Raw genomic sequence first — 20,310 nt, 5'->3', positions numbered from 1 at the left:
TCAGCGCCAAAGCCCCCTCTCCATCCTATCTAGGTCCAGGGAGGGCCATCAATTACTGCTGATGACTCAGCAGTAAACCTATAGACTCCCCCAAACCCCACATCCTTATCTCACAAGGATGATGAGTTTGCAGCAACCAAAGCAACTAACGAGTTTGAGCGGGACTCGAACCCCAGTGCCGATCACAAGGAAAGGATGTTACCAACAGGCCACAAAAGCAATTACTAACAACTCCAACATGGGCAAGAATCCAACAAATTTCTATATTTACACTATTGAGAATAAAATTTAAGAATACCTTTCATTTGCAATACCAGATACTTCTTATATCTGTAACCTTTAAGGGTTTCTGTGATACTTCCTGAATCAGAATATATGACAAATCTAAGATTCACACTACCCTCAGTAGTTTTAACAACGGCAATTGCTAGCAAATGGTCGATATTCCTCATGTAAATACTGATGTTTCACTAGGTGATGAGGGCCGACTTGTTTCGTCTGGGGATATTGCAGCACAACCAGCACTCATCGAAGACTTACAGCCATCAATATATTATATAGCATAGTGCAGCCCTTTCCTTTGAATATTTTCCAACGTGTATTGTTTATGATGGATTGTAGTATAACTGTTTTTCTTTGATTAACAAAATGATGAGAGCTTACTCAAGTTCTCTTCAATACACAACTACAACCAGTCTTCAGCAGAATAGAACGTATCTGAATATGGTGTTTTCAAGTGTGATAGTCAGAAAAAAAATAAACACAAGAGAGAATGACAAACAAAATTGAAGGTCCATATGGGAATTCCAGGACAAAAAGTTTGAGTATTATATATGATAAGTGTAAAACAGACATAAAATGGTTGAAAGTTATCAAAAGTGGGCGCTGGAATAAGAAATAAAAATAAAGTTACGAAACAGAAAAACCAAATAAGAATGTGTAAATTTAATTGAAAAGAAACTTCAAAATATAAAATAAAGTGGAAATAAAGGTAATCATGAATACTAGATTGAATGTGTTAGGTTTAACAGCAAATATTTGAGGAAAGTATAGACAGCCTTGCGATGTATGCAAGAAAGAGATATCGAAGAAGCTAATTACTGAAAAAAATCGGACTGTCAAGACTGACATGCATATACATAGAAACACTGAAAATACGTAGTACACAACTTATCCAGAAACCAAACATTAAGCATATGAAACTTCACTGCACCAGGTGCGATGATTGCCAGATCTAGAAATATTACACTACATATAAAGAAATGTTGAAAACGGGGTTAGGTTGGTGTCCAAATTATATTGTACATATAAATATATTTATAGAGCATATTTAAGATAAAGCCATTGGTAATTATCTTTGCTCTGGGCCTATCTCCATAGGATAGTGTGCCCATTTAGTATGTGGAATAAAACATAGGGCGAAGTGTGCAGCGTGCTACAAAACTTAAGAAGAAGAAGAGGACGACTACCATAAACACAGACTAATCTTACTAGTAATAACAAAAGATATCTATCTACGTATGATTTTTTTTTAATTCTACCGTATAACTAAAGGCAGTTACTGATAGGCTATTCTGCTAGATTACAGCTAGCTCTTCCCTTCAACAACAGGTTCCCTGGCCTAGCCTATGATATATCAACAGAAGACTTATTTGGTAGTAAGTCCCTTATAGTTTGTACATTTCAATATACCATAAATTAAACTAACCTATTATAACAAACCCTAAGTTGATTGGGTAATCTTATGGAATGCAGTATCACTCCATTCCATTTATTTTTACAATATCTCACAATACTTACGACTTACTCGGATGCTTGTCATATAACTCTGATGGATTTTACATAAAACTCCTGTAAATGAGGTTGTTATTTTACCATTTTAATTATAAGGCTGCATAAACTAGGTGGGTAGTTTGTGATAGGTTGGGAATATCAAATAAGTTCTTTAAATACTGTAGTTAGGATTTGGTGGGTTATGGTTGGGTAGTGTATTTGATAAGGTAAGGCCATTTTTACTTATTCTTTTAACTGTGACCCAACCTCCTACAAATTCTCAGGTTGGGAAGAAACCTGCTGTTGCAATATTGCCAAACATAGTAATTTCCTTTTTGAAGAAAATCAAAGGATGTACTGCTGTGTTTATTGGATGGAAGGGGGACCCCTTAACTACATGGGGACTAAACTGGGACCCCTGTTATTCAACAATTTATATTTTGAAATATTCATCAACATTGTTGTTGGTAGTTATTTGGCCTTCTCATGCATTGCTGTTTGTTATTCAGTTATTAACACAACCTATTGGCCAAAAGACAAATTGATGCAAGTGGTAAAATTATAAAATTAGATAATTGAAGTAATGCCAAAATACTCACCCACATGACTGGTGTGTATTGCAAAAAATGTATTGCAAAACAGAGGAGCGAGGAGGTAATGTTAAATTGCAAGTGAAGCAAACCTGGCCAAGCAAAGACCAGTAAGTGATAACACATAACTAAGAGTGAGTGATGACAGACATGACTAGGAAAGACTCCATAGAAAACTCCAGTTACCATGAAACACAATAGTATCAAGGACTGCAAATCTTCAAATGGCCACAGGTGGGTTTACTGTAGTTTATAAAGGTCCACTTGAACCACTTTTCTTTTAGAAGCTCTGTATTTTTTTTATTTCAAACAGTTTTATAACCTTTTTAATATACACAAACACATTACAGCTGTAGCAGCAAAAATTAGATAAATTAAATATTTTATGGGGCCATGCAGGATTCAAAGTCTACAGCGTCCAATTCAAATAGAATGTGATTGGTTAAAATGAAAGTGAAAGAACTACCATAATCAGGTTTTACCTCATTGTTTGGTTGTTACAACTCAATTTGAAAAAGCAAATTAAGATAAGGCATTCTTCCCATCCCCCCCCCCCCAAAGCAACAGATATAATAAAATCTGATCAGGAATTCTTGTACTGCACATATTATTTTAAAAACTTAGGGAGTGGCCAACAATGTATGTCAATAAATTCTGTATCTTGGCGAGGTAAATTTCCAGTAGATTTGGAATGATTTAATGTCAAGCATATCAAAAAGAATTTGTGACAAAGTAAATCCTCTGTCATAAAGGTGGTTTAAAAGTAGTTAACTATTGATGGGTAGCCTAGGTGACTTTTTAAGCTTATTATATTATACTAGTACAGTATAATGAAATCAACTTTTTTGTTTCTCTTGTCTTCAGCTCCTACATCAAGACTTTAAATTTGTAGGCTAGAGAAACATAACCCATTATAGTGAGGATTACTCATGATAACCGTCTTTATTGTTCGTATGAACTCGAGAAGAGCACTTATAATAACCTTTTGTTCACCAAACTAGCAAACCTTTCGTTATTTATTATGGATATTCTTTCGGGAAAGCTGGAAGGTAGCCAATTAGACTTTTGGTGCGAGGTGGCAACCTTACCCTGACACTGAGCAGGGGGTGGCTAGGGGCACTAGCCGCCTATACAATATACTCACGGAACGGTGATCTAGTCACTTTTTCTCTTTGGTTGGTAGAGAGTGGTTGTCTCCCCTCTCTTCTCCTCAAGGTTTATCCCCATATAAATTGACAAGAAAAATTGTTGCTTTTCGCTCATCTTTCTCTTTTCTAGGTGTGATCGTGCTTCTTTATTGACGCTTCCAGGTGAACCTGCCCTGGTACTGTTGGTCCTCCTTACAAACAAGACTCGCCTTGTGACAAGTGTAGGGAGTGTTCTCCTCCCCGTGGAAGAGGTTTGGGCAACTCAGGAAGAAGAAGGCCAAGTGTGATCACTCTCACTCAGAGTCTAACTTGGAGGTGAAGAGATCGCGAGTTTCCTCTTCTTTGCGCTCTCCTACACCTTTTTCTGAAGCTGCTCCTCGCCCGTCTTCCTCTGGGGAATGTTCGAGTAGGAGCGCAGTCCCTTTAACTCCTGGGCAGCCTTGTGGACTTGGAGGAGTTGTTGCTTCCCCCAGCGGAGCACCTTCTCCTCCTTCCGCTAAGCTACCCTTCTCCCGTTCAGATGTATCGCAGGCTTGTCCGTCCTTGGGAACTTCTGCTTCCCCTTCTAAGGAAGCACTTTAAATCTCCTTCAATGTGGGGCTAATAAGGATCATTCGCCTTTGGCTAACTTCGCACTAGACATTTCTGAGGTTCTCCTTTCGCCCTCCAAACAGTCTTCTTGCCCTACTGTGGAATCGTCGTCTTTTAATATACAGCCCTTTATTTCTCCCATTAACGATGTTTCCAAACCACAGGCTAACCTCCTTCCTACTGCAGCTGTAGACGATCTTCAGGCGACCAGCGCTTCATCTAATCGTCGATCGCAGGGAAGAGACTCATCAACTCGTCTTCCTGGTCGATCGTCGATCGCAGGGACGAGACTCATCAACTCGTCTTCCTGGTCGATCGTCGATCGCAGGGACGAGACTCATCAACTCTTCTTCCTGGTCGATCATCTTCAAGACGTTCACAATGATCCAATAATGAGAAAAGAGTTTGCAGGTTATCATGATCTCGGTGCTCTTCTTCATATAGGCATTCTAACTGTAGAGCTTCACGCTCACGAGACCAAAGGTTATCACAGTTTCAGCGTTCTTCTTCATGAAGGCATTCTTTTAAGAGTTCAAGATTACAAGCTATACGCTCACAATCACGAGATCTAAGCTCATGATTATGAGATTCACACTAATGATCACAAGATAAACGATCTCAGTCACGATCTGGACGTTGACGTTCACGATCTAGATGTTCACGAGAGTGACGCTTATGTTCACGAGGGCGACATTCACAATCGCAAGGGTTGCGTTCACAATCACAAGGAAGACCCTCTAGGTGTTCCCGACGCTCACGTTCATGAATTAGTCTACTTCACTTTCATGAGCAGAACGTTCACGATCATGAGCAAGACACTTACAATAACGAACGGAACACTCACGATCGGGGGCAGGACGTTCTAGGCGTTCGTCTTCCCAATGACCTACAGCCGATAAAGGACAATTCACCGATGTGCGTTTTGTTTAGCTAACCCCCTATCCCTTTTATGGCCTGGGGTGCTATAGCCAAGCGATCGGCCACGCTAACGCACTCGACCGCAGCGAAGTGCTCTCTAACACTTCCAGTCGCTCCGGGTCTGAGGCCTCTATCATCGCCTGGAGTGAGTGTTAGTCGCCCACCGGTTCCTCAGGTACCTGTAGGGCATCATGCTTCTGGTTCACCCTTGGTTCCTCATAAATCCGACGTTCCTAGTCGTGACACGCAACCGCTAAAGCGTGTGATTCTCATGTTTTCACGTGTGAATCTCATGATTTCACGAGAAAATCGGTCTATTTCTTGAGTTTTTCACAAGGTACAGTTCCGGAATCAAAATTGTTTGCAAATCCAACACCTTCGGCAATGATCTCCGCTAAAACTACCGCTAGCGAGCGGTAGGCCGATTCCCTTCCCTGACTGAAGGGTTTTAAAGAACCACCAAATAAATTTGCGGACATTCCTATCTCACCCAGTTGGCCCCTTCAAACAATGAAAGAGGATCTCCTCATGCCGCAGAGAGACTCCCCCGAAGCTCCTCGGACATCTGAACATCCTCCCATTCATAGATGTTCTCCTCCTGGACTTCCGAAGGGAACCCCAGATCTTTCGAAAGGAAGAATGCTTCCTTCTTGGTATGATACTTTGTTATCAGACCTCCAAAGTCCTTTGGTTTTGCTTTTCCACCTCAGCCTTGGCCTTCTCAGACCAGGACTACCCCGCAAATTCCATTAGAGAGTTCGGCGTCTTTTTTTCTCTCGCCATGACAGTCCCTCGGACCCCATGAGAACTTCTGCTCAGCTTAGCGTATCCTTAGCACAGAGCTTTACATCCAAACCCAGTGCTAAGGAAGGAATGTCCTCTATTTAAGACCCAAGTCTGCAATGACTTCCTCTAACTTCGGTAGATCCACAGGCTGACTTCTAAACAGAAAAGGAGGAGGACAATCTATACAGTACTCCTCCTCATGCGGATCTCGTTCAACCCCGCACAAACAGAGATCTTGGATCGCCCAGGGAGATTCCTATCAAACCTTCTGTCCTTAAGTCTGGCATTTTGGAAGAACTGCAAGCTATTCCAAAGACTTTGATCTTGAATAAGCATTTTCCTCCAGGCTTCTATGAATGAATACTTGGAGGTAGATGATGATGTGGACACAGATGAGGAATTCCTTCCAAGGGTAGCGAGTCCCACCATCCATTCAGAACAGGAGCGAAGAGATTTTGAACATGTGTTTTGGCAGGTCCTTGCTTGTATGAGATCCTTCAACAAGCTCTCAGATCCTAGTACTATCTCCAAGAAGGGCAAAGAAATGGTCCTAGACCAGATCTTTGGAACACACAGGCCCCCTAAGATTAGTGCAGTTTTGTTCTAGTCGAAGGGCCTGACAGCTGCTAGGAGAAAGTATATCTCCCAAATAGCAGGAACTTCTAGTTCCCTGCGAGCAGGCTCCTCCTCTTGGTCTCTTCCACTTCCTTTTATACTCCAAAGGAAGTATAGTATTATGAGATCAAGAACGAGCCTCACTCAACCTTGACCCTTGGCCCCTCAGTCGAACAGCTGACTAGGGGTATTCCAACTCGGACACACTTTATTGAGAGCTTCCCTCTCGGCATCTGTGCTCCTGAACATAGAGAGAGGTGCGAAGTACTGTATGCCACTCAGGCTGCTTCTAGGCTTGACCTATGGTTTGGAGCATTAGGCCGGATTGTGCACTCTGAAGATTTATCCAAGGAGTCCACGAGAAAATCCATGGAATCCTTCCTGTTATCAGGTACCCGTACGTTAGAGGTCCTGTCGCACCACGCAGTTAACGAGTGGGCGAATGCCATTCTCGAACGTCGAGATACCGTAATAGGTCAGTTCTATACAGGTGCCAAAAAATGGAGGTTACGCATCTGAGAAATTCAACTCTTGAAGGTTCCTCACTCTTCATTCCAGAGGAGGTAGAGAGGGCAGCTGATAGGTGGAGGAAATCTTCCAATGATTTTCTCTTCCACAAGGCAATGACTTCCCGGACCTGCAGTAGGGCTCTTCAGTCTACCAGGCCAGGAATCAGCAAAACACCTTTAACCAAATGACTCCTAGGTCCTCAGGACCACCCATAGTGTTTAAACGTCCCTTTTAAGCCAGAGATCAGAAAGGGTTCAAATTCTTCAGATCTAATAAGACAACAACTTACAAACAAATCCGGTTGAAAATAACAAGATCAGATAAAGAAGTACTGTAATAAAACTATTGTATTATATAATATAGAAAGTGAAATGGCAATTGTAATAACCTGATATCTATTTCATATGAAACCAAACTATTTGTTGACTTTTGCAGCTGGAAATCATAGGCATGGGATTCAGGTTAGGCCTACCCTAGGTCAAAATTCAACAAAATTTGAATTACAAGTAACCCAACCTACAAATAACTTCTTGGAACCAATTAAATTAAAAACCTTCTGTATAAGCATTCTTTTATTATTACACGTGTGAGTGTTGCTGTTTTGGAGACAATGTAGTGAGGTGTTTTCCCGAGGGCAGAGAAACCTCTTTCCATCTCTTCCCCCCCTTTTGACACAGGACAACTTGTAGGCTGGTGGCCTCCCCCATTTCTCCGAGTACAGGGTACGACGTCATGTGAATACTCCTCTGTCCTGAAGTAGATGTCGCTTGCTCCCTGCAAGTTCATAGGATGGAAGGCCGCTTGCAGTCTATCCAGAGCTTGACTTTGGTCTTCCTCATTCTGCGATGCCAGCTGGCAGAGGGAGTGCATAGTCTGAAGCATGTTCCTGTACCTCTTGGGGACACCTTTTCCATCTGGGGTTAAGTTGTTCTCCTGAGTGAGGGTTTTTGTTTTATTCTTTTTTTTTTAACTTCAACCCTCCAAATGTGTGAGTCATCCCTAATAAAAAGCAAAAGTGTCAGAACAAACGACAAATTTGAAAGGAATTTGTATTTTTCCTAACAATACTAACCTTGAGCTCCCCTGGTAAGTCCTGCATGCAAGCAAAAGTGACGATAGAACACAAGTGTGTGTGATCTGCGTATACGGGTAAACCCCCCCCCCCCCCATGTATCATTAAGGAAAGTATTTTGAGTTGCACCCAAAATCTCCTCAACCTTATGGTTTTCAGGTGAAACAATTATTAAGCAGCATTGGTATACGTAGTTAGAAGTAAAGTGCTCCCATTTTAGATATCATCAACCCCTCCAAAGAAATTACCCAATATCTTTTTGAAAATATTTCATTGCTACAAAGAAGAATACGACTGACTTCTATGCAAGGTCTCTTTTTATGGAATATGTTACATAACATAGGGAATCGACTTTCATATACTGTATACTGATGGCTCCAAATCTGATGCTCACGTTGGATTTGGAGTATATAGCTATGCTTTTAATTGTAGAAGTGCACTTCCTCTAGTCTCTTATATTTACTATCTAACTATATGGCATACTTACTGCTATTGAAAAAATAGCATTAAAAGAGGGCAATTTTACCATTTTTTAGTGATGCAAGGAGTGTCCTGCAAGCTTTAGAAGTTTTTTAATTCCAGTAACCCTTTAGTTTTTAATATTCAGGAGATGATGGAAAAAGTTTAAAGGGATTCTTCTCCATTAGGGTCTTCCTTGAAGTCTAAGTCCCAACTTCTTACTTCACCGTCTCATTCCCTCCCCGTTGTCTCTGCTTGTTAGGCCTTCTCCGGAGGACGAATGAGGAAGAGAGATGACCAAGTAACCCCCAGGCAACCCTTAGGTGTGGAGGACACCTTCAGTTCCCCAGTGAAGCGGTGGCGCCCACTACCACAGGGGAGTCTTTCACAAGCGGCAACTCTTGCCTTCCTTGGGGCTTTCAAATCCCCTCACTAAGGAACAGAATTTGGGGGTGCTGCTGTTAGCGGCACATCAAGAGCGCACTGCCACCTCCCCAGGGGCTGATCACGGTTTTCTCCTCTGAGAGTCTGGGGTGGTTGACCCTCCAAAGCTTCCTGTGGCCTTAGCTGCAGCATCCTCTGCATCTGCTCTCCTACCTGAGCAGTAGCAGGCTTGGGCTCCATGGAGTCCCAACCAGTCAGGTGATCCTTACAAGGTGAATCTCGAAGCTGATTATGTTCAGACTTCAGAGCTCGCTCATTATGCTATGCACCCTCAACCCTTCGGTGTTAAGAACATTTCCTGTTTGCAAGTTAGGCCCTCCTTTCCCAAGTGGTCCCCGCCCCAGAGGTTTCAGAAAAGAGTGCTCCATTCGTCCATGTCTCTTTCCAGCTCTTCGGAGCAAAATGACAATGGTGCTTGCCAACTGTTCGTAACCCCAGTCCCTCGCTACAAGGGCACAACAATGCTCTCTCTTTGTGAAGCCTGGCCTTTCGGGACCTCCGCCGCGTGCATGCTTCTTCCCGTTACTGAAAATGGACTACATTTCATGCTGTGCATCAGCACACAAGAAAGCCTTCTCAGCCTTGCTCGCCAGCATCCGAGTGCATGCCTCCTCCTGTAGGAGCACACAAGGCCAACCTACTACGCTGACAATCATCAGTGTTTATGCTTCATTTCACGCAGGTTCGGGCATGAACGAACAGACCCTAGTCTCGTGAGAGACTCTTGCACAGTGTTGCGCACCAGCCATTGAGCGTAAGCAAAGCAGGTGGGCGAGCTCCTTTTGCCGATGAAGGTCTGCACGTGACTTTGGTCACATTTTCACACCCCCATAGTGAGGTTCTGCCACATGCTACTTCTGTTGCACTCGCCTTTATGACTGCCAAACAGCGAGTCTTATGGGACATTACCCTTCGGTGTTATTGGCCCAGACCTCTACCCCTTACGGGGCACAGGCATCTTATTCTGTTGTCCATAGACAAGCCTTTTCTGCCTTGCTAGTTACCAACCGAGCACGCCCCTCCTGCAGGAGTGTCCAAGGCAACTCATCCACCTCTAGCAGGTTCTTTGGAAGAGTGTTCACTTCCCAGTTTGCGATGCTTCGGCTTGCGACTCAGCTTCTCTCACTGACAAAGGTCTGTTCACTTCTCTGACTGCTCAAGTTACCCTGGTAATGCACACTTCAGTATGCTTTCCCAGAGAAACAGAGATTTGTCAGTGCAAACGAAAGTCTGATTGCTTTCCCAGCTACATATATGCGCTACCTCTAGGGTGCACGAGTGCTCAAGAACATATTCACAATGCTACAGCATGTGAACGGTCAATTCCTTTTGAGCAATGACGTTGCACATTGGTGCACACACATTATCTCAAAACCGACTGAGCAAGCTACCTCGGGGGCTCACACGTGCTAATGTGCTCACGATGCTACAGCTAATGAACGATAGCTTCCCCTGTGGCAGGGCAGTTGAGAGTTGACACACCTGCATGTGGGCAGGCGAGCTCCTACTGCCAACAAAGTGTGTGTGCTTCGCCAGTTGCATGCACTGCCTAGCAGGCTCACGCATGCTCGTGAGAAGTAGTAAGGGCTAGCTACCATCATACAGAACCTACTGATGTCTCTTTGTTCATGAAGGTCACTCTTGGGTTCAGCCAATTGAAGCTGGGAATCAAACAAGTTGGAACCTTGTTCCAATGCATCAATAGCTCTCTTTCTCAGCCGATGGCTGTATCCCTTGGGGGAAATCTGGTTTTCAAAAGAGACCCACCCTACCTTCCCGTCGACCCCAGACATAGGTTTGCCCTCAAGTGGGCTCCGCCTTCATCCCTGTTAGGGCCTCCCTAATATCTCTGGATCATATGTAAATCAACCGGCTTAAAGAGTGGCCGCTACCTCCGCTTTCAGTAAATCAAAAGTACAATCATAAATAAAACACTTCAACAAGAACTTTACCTTATTTTTATATTTAATTCGATGTCCACCATGTTTGATTACCTCTTGTGGATGGTTTGTAACATATATTGTATAGCAAGGTTATGTAATATTTGAGGTGAGATAGTTCTAAAATTCCTGGATTGCAGCTTGAAGTAGGGGGTGCAGGCTGATGACTTTCCCTTGTAGATCCCTCTTTATGATATGCCAAAAGTTTTCTATTGAAGATAAATCTGGACTATTACCAGGCTAGTCTTGTATAAGAGGTATGTCAGTCTGTGAACCATATGCCGTAAACATTTTGCAACTTTAGCCCGGTTAAGACAAAATTGTCGAATAGAAGGTCATTAAGAAGTTCAAAATATGTCCTGGTTTACTGTTTGTTTCTTTGGTAAGAAAATTAGCTTGCTTAAACCTCTACCACTGAAACACCTCCATATCATTAATAAGTCCAGGTGTTTTACGGTACTGCATGTGTAATTTGGGTCTAGACTCTAGAGGATCGCTACCTTGCCTACTTTAACATTTCCACCATAATTACACGTCACTGTAAATGTTGATTCGTCATTCCACAGCATGTCTAAGGATTTAGTTTCATTCCAAGCTAAATATTTATTTTGCAAATGCAATGCATTTTTTCCTCTGAGCCTTTGAAGGGGGTTTCTTAATGGTGCGGTGACTCATTAATCCAAGTTCATGCATACATCTGTTTATCGTAGATATCGACACTTTCCCAAAGATATTGTGGTCTCCTTCCTTTATTTGACTAATACTAACACGAGGATTAGATTATAATGAACATTTTAATATGTTTGTAGCCTTTTTATGTTTTTCCTAAGCCTACAAGGGCTGCTTCTACGAACCGTAATGAGTCCAGTGTTTTCCTTCAGACTTTTTGATAACCACCTACGCACAGATTGTTCACTAACACCCGTCAATTTGGAAATTTCTCTGGTCTGATGACCTGCCTGCTTTAAACTAATTAACTGAGTAACAGTTTCGGGGAGGGGGGGGATCGGAGCTTATTCTAGTTGTTCCAATCAGGAACGGAGAGATCCAAGACGGTATTCGCCTTTTTTCCAAAGAATATCTGTCCGCAGCAGGGAGAAAGGCGTCTCAGGCGTAACAAATCATTCAAGCTGTTCCTGTATCTTTGGTCTGCCCCAAGGAACATATACCTTCCATTGAGGTATTTTTTCTATGTGTGTTTAGTGGTTCGTGGCCGGGCTTATGCACATGACTTCCCTCTTGATAAATGTGATTGATGATACATTTCAACCTTGTCTTTTGGAAGTTGGCGGACATGTGCAAACGACTCCAATCCTAGCAAGGGAAGTTGGAGGACAACATGACTGGGTAACGTATACCCTTCATAGAGCTAATTTTTCCGTGTGTATTTATTGATCCATGGCCGGACTTATGCGCATGGCTGCCTTCCTAACAAATGTGATTAATGATGTGTTTCAACCTTGTCTTTTGGAAGTTGTTGCTTGCAACTGATTGTCTGTCTGACAGTGATCAGCCTAGAAGTTCGCTGTAATACCGATATCCATTTGAAATACTGTAATGGCTTACTCAGGCGTTTACCAGCCCATGGGCAGACATATGCAAATAACTCCAATCTGCTGGGCAGTTGGGGGGACAACATTTTATCCTCCTCTTACAGAAGCAGTTGCATGACTTGATAGCTATCGACTTGAAATCTTCGCTTTTTAAGCAACCTCTCGGCAACCCCTGGCACTCAGATGGGAGTTGGTCTTTCTCTTGAGAGTCAAGTGATCATTGTTCCTGTCAATTTAATCACTTATTCGACCCTTCGGGGTATTTGTCAGACACAGTCCGCGGGTCGTATTGGGTGCCCTACTGAGTAGTTGGCTAAACAGATAGACCGGAAACTCGTATCTTTCCTAAATATTCAAACTCGAGTCCTTTACCCATATTTTCCTGCCATCACCTACCACCTACAAAGCCCCAGCTGCAATTAAAGTGATTACTCAGTGAGGAAGCAGATGGGCAGGGCTTCTCTGTTCCCGGCCAGGTGACTACAGACCACCTGTTTACACATTGTAAAAGTTTTAACTGCTGCATTCTCCAGCTTTTTTGTTATTTCACCTTTTTAAAGGACTGGTTTGTATCGTGTAATTATGGAAAATACAAATTATCTCCAAATTTATAATTTTTCATTTCTTGAACAATTTTTTTAACTACGAGTAAAATATAAAGGTTTTTATAAATACAGTATGTACAGTACTGTGTATATTTTCAGGGCAAATGAGCAGCCAAGGGACTCAAGCATCTTCTTTTGAGTTGGACCTATGTAGCAATTGGATTATACAGTACTATTGGTGAACTAATTACTTAATACAGTACAGTATAAGCAACTGAATATGTTAATTGATTGTAAAAATGGAACCTTGTATTAGAGGTGAGTATAAATTGCATTTATTAAGAAAATTTATGTATATACCTATACACACATACAATTGCTTACCATTAAATAACTTTTCAAGCTCCATTTACTACTTTTTCCTACACAAATACCAACCTTCATCCTTTGTATGGATAAGATTGTGGCAAAAGCTGAAAACGGCCAATGAAAAATCCCTGTATCGAGGCTCTAGCAACTTTCACCCAGTATCCACTGGTGGTCCAGGTCTGACAACACTCGGAGTCTCCATTATGATTCTGGCTGTCAAGCTACACAGGTGTGTTCTCCACGCTCTCCAGCTGGCCTGAAGTTTTCCACATAAAGTACAGTATATCCCATTTCAGTATGAGTGTGAATCAACTTAGTAAAAGACAAACTTGTCTTTAACTCTGGGACACTTGTTCCCGTCATTGACGCAAACTTAATTCCTTGAATTAGGAATAATCCCTATGACTAGAGCAATCTCTGATCTTGAAAAGTACACTTCTCACAGGATCCTTGTGTTGGTAAGCAACATATCTCTCAGCAAGTGTGCAAATATGCCTGCTAGTCCTCATCTGAGCACATCAGCTCTTCAGAGAGTGCGCTTGCTCCCCAGTAGCATCTTATGACATTTCCCCTACGAGAGTACAAGAAAACAAGTTTTGGGAAGAATATGTTTTCCTTATCAGAAGACATATACTGTACTTCGATATTCTGTGTGCTTAAGAAAACTTTGGCTTTAAGCATGCAGATTTTGGACTACACAGTAGTATCATCAATTATTAATGAATGTGCACAACCTTAAGAAGAGACAGACATATGTTAGCATTTCTCCTGCATGCCCAGGGTAGGAAGAACAGACCAATACGGTAGTGATCATTCTCCTTTGGACTCGTCCTCAAAGTTGATTGATTGATTTAAAGTTTTCAGGCATCCTGACATCTGAGGTCATTGACGCCTGTAACATTTAATTTATGTATACAAAAATAAAAAATAAAATAAAATAAAAAATAAAAGAGTATTCAATTAAAATCATAAAAATTTAATGTCATATAAGTTAAATATTTTTCAGAAGACCTGCTTCTGAAATAAATCTAAAAATGCCACTTGCATGGTAGGACACATCATTTCCCAGAATCTTGGCAAGGATGAACCTGCCACCCTCACCTCGAGCCTCAAACAAATATCTATTCCGCAAGTTGTTATAATTGGGGCATTCGGTCAACAAATGCCTTACTGTTAGAGGTACTAAACAGTCGTCACAATACGGTTGGTGTTGGCCCTTCAGCAGAAACTCGTGTGTCAACCGAGTGTGACCAATACGGAGACGACAAAGAGACGTCTCCCATTTTCGGGGCATCATATTATACCTCCAAGGAGATATGTCATTTGTTATCTCTCGCATTTTATTGCCATCTTGACTATCCCATTGCTGTTGCCATTTATTGCAAACCAATTTCTTGATGTCGGGTAAGAAATCATTACAGGGAATGGGATACCTTCTTGGCAGCAACTCGGATGCAGCCTCCTTAGCCAGTGAATCTGCCTTCTCATTCCCGGACACACCTACATGTGCTGGAACCCAACAAAATTGAACTGTTATACCTCTCCGCCTCAAAGTTGAAAAGTCGGCGAGGTCATGACTTCCGACAACTGAAGCTCGTTGATCCGGCCCTTCTTCGGAGAATCTTTTGGAAGGTGGAGTGAAGGAGACTGAAAGGCAAGCTTCCAAGATGGTATATCTCCCTGCTTCCCCTAGAGAAACATGGAGATCTGCCCTTGTGGACGATCCTCAGTCTTCATTTTTTTTTTATATGCGAGCCATTGAGCTTGCTCCGGCTAAAGTTCTCCAAGTTTAGGATAAGAAGCATCCTGTTGCGCCATAGCCCTCTTCGCCACCCATGAGCATCGACTTTTATGTTAAAGATTTTGTCTCCGAGAACCCTGGGAGCCTGGTAAGCAGTTTCTAGGGCTATAGCCTAATTGATTGTCCTGGTTTGGTGTCTAAGCCAGAGAAGAGCACTTCAGTATCTCTTCGTGCTGCAGTTTGGAGAGATCTATTACAAACTCCTAGAGGCATATAAGGTCAAACAGCGCTATCAACTACCCAGCCTTTCAGAGGCTGTGCACCATCACTGTAGTGGTTTACAGACTGCGGCCAGATTTAGCAGGCAGACTGCCTGATTCGGGATGCCGACCATAATCCAGCTGCATTACATTTACTTACGCTCTCTTCTGGATAATTACTGTACAGTATAGCTTGAATCTTGGGTTGATGTTATTGAGATTGTTGATAAATGAGTCAATTTAATTGCCGAATAGCCAAAACCAATAAAGAATTTAAAAATATTTCTTCTACTAAAGCTAAATTTATATGAAAAAAAAACTTGGTCCTAATAATAAGTGGAACACTGATAAATATGAAAAAAATATCATTGATATTTACTTCACAGGCCTTTTATACAAGGGTTGTGGTGGCCGATGTGGTAACGTACCCGATTGGTGAATGCCAGACTGGGGTTCGAATGGGGGTTCTGGGGTAACCTATAGGTTTATCTGGTGAGTCATCAGCAGCCATTGCCTAGCCCTCCTTGGTTCTAGTGGAACACTGATAAATATGAAAAAAATATCATTGATATTTACTTCACAGGCCTTTTATACAAGGGTTGTGGTGGCCGATGTGGTAACGTACCCGATTGGTGAATGCCAGACTGGGGTTTGAATGGGGGTTCTGGGGTAACCTATAGGTTTATCTGGTGAGTCATCAGCAGCCATTGCCTAGCCCTCCTTGGTTCTAGCTTGGATGGAGAGGTGGGGGGGGGTTGGCACTGATCATATATGTGGTCAGTCTCTAGGATATATCCTGCTCGATGGGGTAATGTCACTGTTCCTTGCCTCTGCCATTCATGAGCGGCCTTTAAACCTTTAAGTATTTACAGGCCTAGAATAAGGCAATCAGATTTATATAATTTTTACATGTAAAACAACTGACACACTTAAAATGTTATTTTCCTTAGTAAAATAAATTTTTGAATATACTTACCCGATGATCATGTAGCTGTCAACTCTGTTGCCCGACAGAAATCTAAGGTCGGGATACGCCAGCGATCGCTATACAGGTGGGGGTGTACACAACAGCGCAATCTGTGAGCAGGTACTCAAGTACTTCTTGTCAACAAGAACTCAATTTTCTCCTCGGTCCACTGGTTCTCTATGGGGAGGAAGGGAGGGTCCTTAAATTCATGATCATCGGGTAAGTATATTCAAAAATTTATTTTACTAAGGAAAATAACATTTTTCAATATTAATCTTACCCGATGTAGCTGATTCACACCCAGGGTGGTGGGTGGAGACCAGCATACATGTTAACATTAGAAGCTAAGTATCCCGTATCTTATTTTAGCAGTTATTCAAAATAACAAACATAAAATAAATAAGTACCTGGTAAGGAAGTCGACTTGAACCATTACTCTGCCTTTTTAAGTACGTCTTCCTTACTGAGCCTAGCGATCCTCTTAGGATGCTGAGCGACTCTTAGGTGCTGAAGTATGAAGGGCTGCAACCCATACTAAAGGACCTCATCACAACCTCTAATCTAGGCGCTTCTCAAGAAAGAATTTGACCACCCGCCAAATCAACCAGGATGCGGAAGGCTTCTTAGCCTTCCGGACAACCCAAAAATATTTCAAGAGAAAGATTAAAAAGGTTCTGGAATTAGGGAATTGTAGTGGTGGAGCCCCCACCACTACTGCACTCGTTGCTACGAATGGTCCCAGAGTGTAGCAGTTCTCGTAAAGAGACTGGACATTCTTAAGATAAAAGACGCGAACACTGATTAGCTTTTCCAAAAGGTTGCGTCGAATATATTTTGCAGAGATCTATTTTGTTTAAAGGTCACGGAAGTTGTGACAGCTCTAACTTCGTGTGTCCTTACCTTCAGCCAAGCTTGGTCTTCCTCATTCAGAAGGGAATGAGCTTCTCGTATTAACAGTCTGAAAATAATAGGATAAAGAATTCTCTGACATAGGCAAAGATGAATTCTTAACTGAACACCATAAAGCTTCAGACGGGCCTCGTAAAGGTTTTTAAAATAGAACTTAAGAGCTCTTACAGGACATAATACTCTTTCTAGTTCATTTCCAACCATACGATAAGTTTGGAATATCGAACGATATTGGTCAAGGCCGAGAAGGCAGCTCGTGTTTGGCTAGAAAACCAAGATGTAGAACATGTAGCCGTTTCGGATGAAAATCCGATGTTCTTGCTGAAGGCATGAATCTCACTGACTCTTTTAGCTGTGGTTAAGCATATCAGGAAAAGAGTCTTAAAGGTGAGATCTTTCAGGGAGGCTGATTGAAGTGGTTCGAACCTGTCTAACATAAGGAATCTTAGAACCACGTCTAAATTCCAACCAGGTGTAACCAAACGACGCTCCTTCGTGGTCTCAAAAGACTTAAGGAGGTCCTGTAGATCTTTATTGTTGGAAAGATCTAAGCCTCTGTGACGGAAGACTGATGCCAACATGCTTCTGTAACCCTTGAAAGTGGGAGCTGAAAGAGATCGCTCTTTCCTCAGATATAAGAGGAAGTCAGCTATTTGAGTTACAGAGGTACTGGTCGAGGATACTGATACTGACTTGCACCAGTTTCGGAAGATTTCCCACTTCGATTGGTAGACTCTAAGGGTGGATGTTCTCCTTGCTCTAACAATCGCTCTGGTTGCCTCCTTCGAAAAACCTCTAGTTCTCGAGAGTCTTTCGATACTCTGAAGGCAGTGAGACGAAGAGCGTGGAGGCCTTGGAGAACCTTCTTACGCGTGGCAGACGTAGCAGGTCTACCCTTAGGGGAAGAGTTCTGGGAACGTCTACTAGCCATCGAAGTACCTCGGTAAGTTATTCTCTCGCGGGCCAGAGGGAAGCAACTAGTGTCAACTTTGTCCCATCGTGAGAGGCGAACTTCTGCAGTACCTTGTTGACAATCTAGAACGGAGGGAATGCATATAGATCTAGATGAGACTAATCTAGTAGAAAGGCATCTAAAAGAACCACTGCTGGGTCCGGGATAGGTGAGCAAAGTATTGAGAGCCTCTTGGACATCGAGGTTGCGAAGAGATCTATGGTTGGCTGGCCCCAGGTGAACCAAAGTCTCTTGCATACATCTTTGTGGAGGGTCCAATATGTTGGAATTATTGTCCCTTCCTACTGAGACAATCTGCTAAGACATTCAAGTTGCCTTGGAAGAAACTTGTTACTAGTGAAAAGTCTAGACCTGTTGAACAGGAGAGGAGGTCACTAGCGAACTCGCACCATGTCAGAGAGTAGGTCCCTCCTTGCTAGGAGATGAACATCAAAGCAGGGAGTTGTCCGTGTTCACCTCCACTACTTTGCCTTGAAGGAGAGACCTGAAGCTTTTCCAGGTCAGACGTACTGCCAGAAGCTTCTTGCAATTAAAATGCATTGTCCTTTGACTCGAGTTCCATAATCCCGAGCATTCCCTACCGCCTAAGGTCGCACCCCAGCCTACGTCCGATGCGTCTGAGAAGAGAACGTGGTTGGGAGTCTGAACAGTCAGGGGAAGACCCTATAAAAGGTTGATAAAGTCCTTTCATCAAGTTAGACCAGACTTATCTTCCGGAAACCGGGATCGAGACCGCTTCTAGCGTCTTGTCCTTTTCCAGTGAAGAGCTAGATGAAACCGAAGAGGACGGAGGTGTAGTCTTCCAAGTGACACCAATTGAACCACGGATGACAGTGTCCTAACCAGACTCATCCAAAGCCTGACAGGGCCGTATTCCTTCTTCAGCATCTTCTGGATGGATAGCAGGGCTGGGGGTTGATCGTCTTGTTCAGCCATGTCCTCATCAGAGGGTTCCTCATCCGAAACTGATGAGGAAACGGCAACGGAGTGGGCAACGTCTGACTCGCTGAATCCGGTCGCACTGGTGGATGCGTGACGGAGCCGGACACAAGATCATGGTACTGCTGCACAGTCTGTGAACTGTCAACCATGGGGATGCGAGGAAGTACAGCGACAACCCGAAACTGTCTAGACTGTCTGGGTAGTGCAGACAACCCCTTATCGGGTTGCTGAGGTTGCCGCACTGCGACACAACAAGTCACCTCTGCTGGTTGTTGAACGTCTTCCCAGTGACACACTGAACGTCCACAACCACCTCCGAGAGTAGCTTAACGTCAACGTGCGACTGGCAACCCACACTGGGTCGCACCTGTGGAGGAACCATCTCAACTGGCGGACGTGAGTAGGATACCTCAGCGTCAACAGGGCGTACAACCAACCGGTAGGAAGGTCGTTGGCAAGAAGGTTCTTCTCCGTAAAAAATCCTCTATCAAGGACTAAGCTTGGACTGCATGTCTTGCAACAAAGCCCAAGGTCTATGGGAGCAGGTGTGGCAACAGACGGGGTTAGCGACTGAAGCGGAACCATTTACCCTCCCTGGAAGCATGTTATGCTTTAATGCTTTAATTAAAGTCCATAGGAGGCTAAGCAGCTTAAGGCTCCTCTCCAAATGACAGAGTCCTCAAGGGAATATCAGAAGGAGGGAGAACAGCACTTTCTCATCTACAGGAACCATGTCCGAGAAAAGCTAGGTTATCTCAGTGAGGGTTTCACTGGTGCAAAAGCAGCAGACCAGAAGGCAACGTTATGAAACTGCTTGACAGTCTGTGAACTGTCAAAAAACTGAACTGTCAACCACAACAGGAGCGTGAGGACATACAGCACTGGTGTATTAGTAGCAGACCAGAAGGCAACGTCATGTAACTGTTTGACAGTCTGTGAGTTGGCAACAACCAAAGTTGTGTGGGGAAGCCTCAACTCCTGACTGACTAGTTTGCTGCGGGCGAGTGGCGGTAACCACAGTGTGTTGCGGAGGCTGACACACCGTGTCAAAACACGGCAGCTTGTGGTAGCTCACGCACGGCAACGGAGTGCTCCGTGTGTCTGTGGGAGTCATCATACATCTGGCAGGGTTGACTGTGCATGGGTGGAGGAGCTCTCACAACAAGAGTGAGGGAGCAGGAAGCCATGCCGGGCGCACAACCGTG

The 20,310-nt window shown here is 43.2% G+C and overlaps 1 protein-coding gene across 2 annotated transcripts in view; it reads left to right on the top strand.

The window, feature by feature from the left end:
* Nucleotides 1–1,428: 1,428 nt before the first annotated feature.
* Nucleotides 1,429–20,310, top strand: part of LOC137645809 (zinc finger protein 227-like) — a 59,829-nt gene continuing 40,947 nt past the window's right edge. Inside the window, exons 1-3 of one of the 2 annotated variants that reach the window (XM_068378764.1) lie at nt 1,429–1,658; nt 2,416–2,597; nt 13,104–13,262. The gene's annotated coding sequence lies outside the window, so the exon portion shown is untranslated. The remainder of the gene's footprint in view (nt 1,659–2,415; nt 2,598–13,103; nt 13,263–20,310) is intronic. The other variant, XM_068378762.1, reaches the window with a different exon arrangement.

The sequence above is a fragment of the Palaemon carinicauda genome, chromosome 8 (assembly GCF_036898095.1).
Source record: "Palaemon carinicauda isolate YSFRI2023 chromosome 8, ASM3689809v2, whole genome shotgun sequence".
In the NCBI taxonomy this organism is placed as follows: domain Eukaryota; kingdom Metazoa; phylum Arthropoda; class Malacostraca; order Decapoda; family Palaemonidae; genus Palaemon; species Palaemon carinicauda.
Note: the sequence above shows the minus strand (reverse complement) of the source record. Positions and strands in the feature narration are given on the sequence as shown.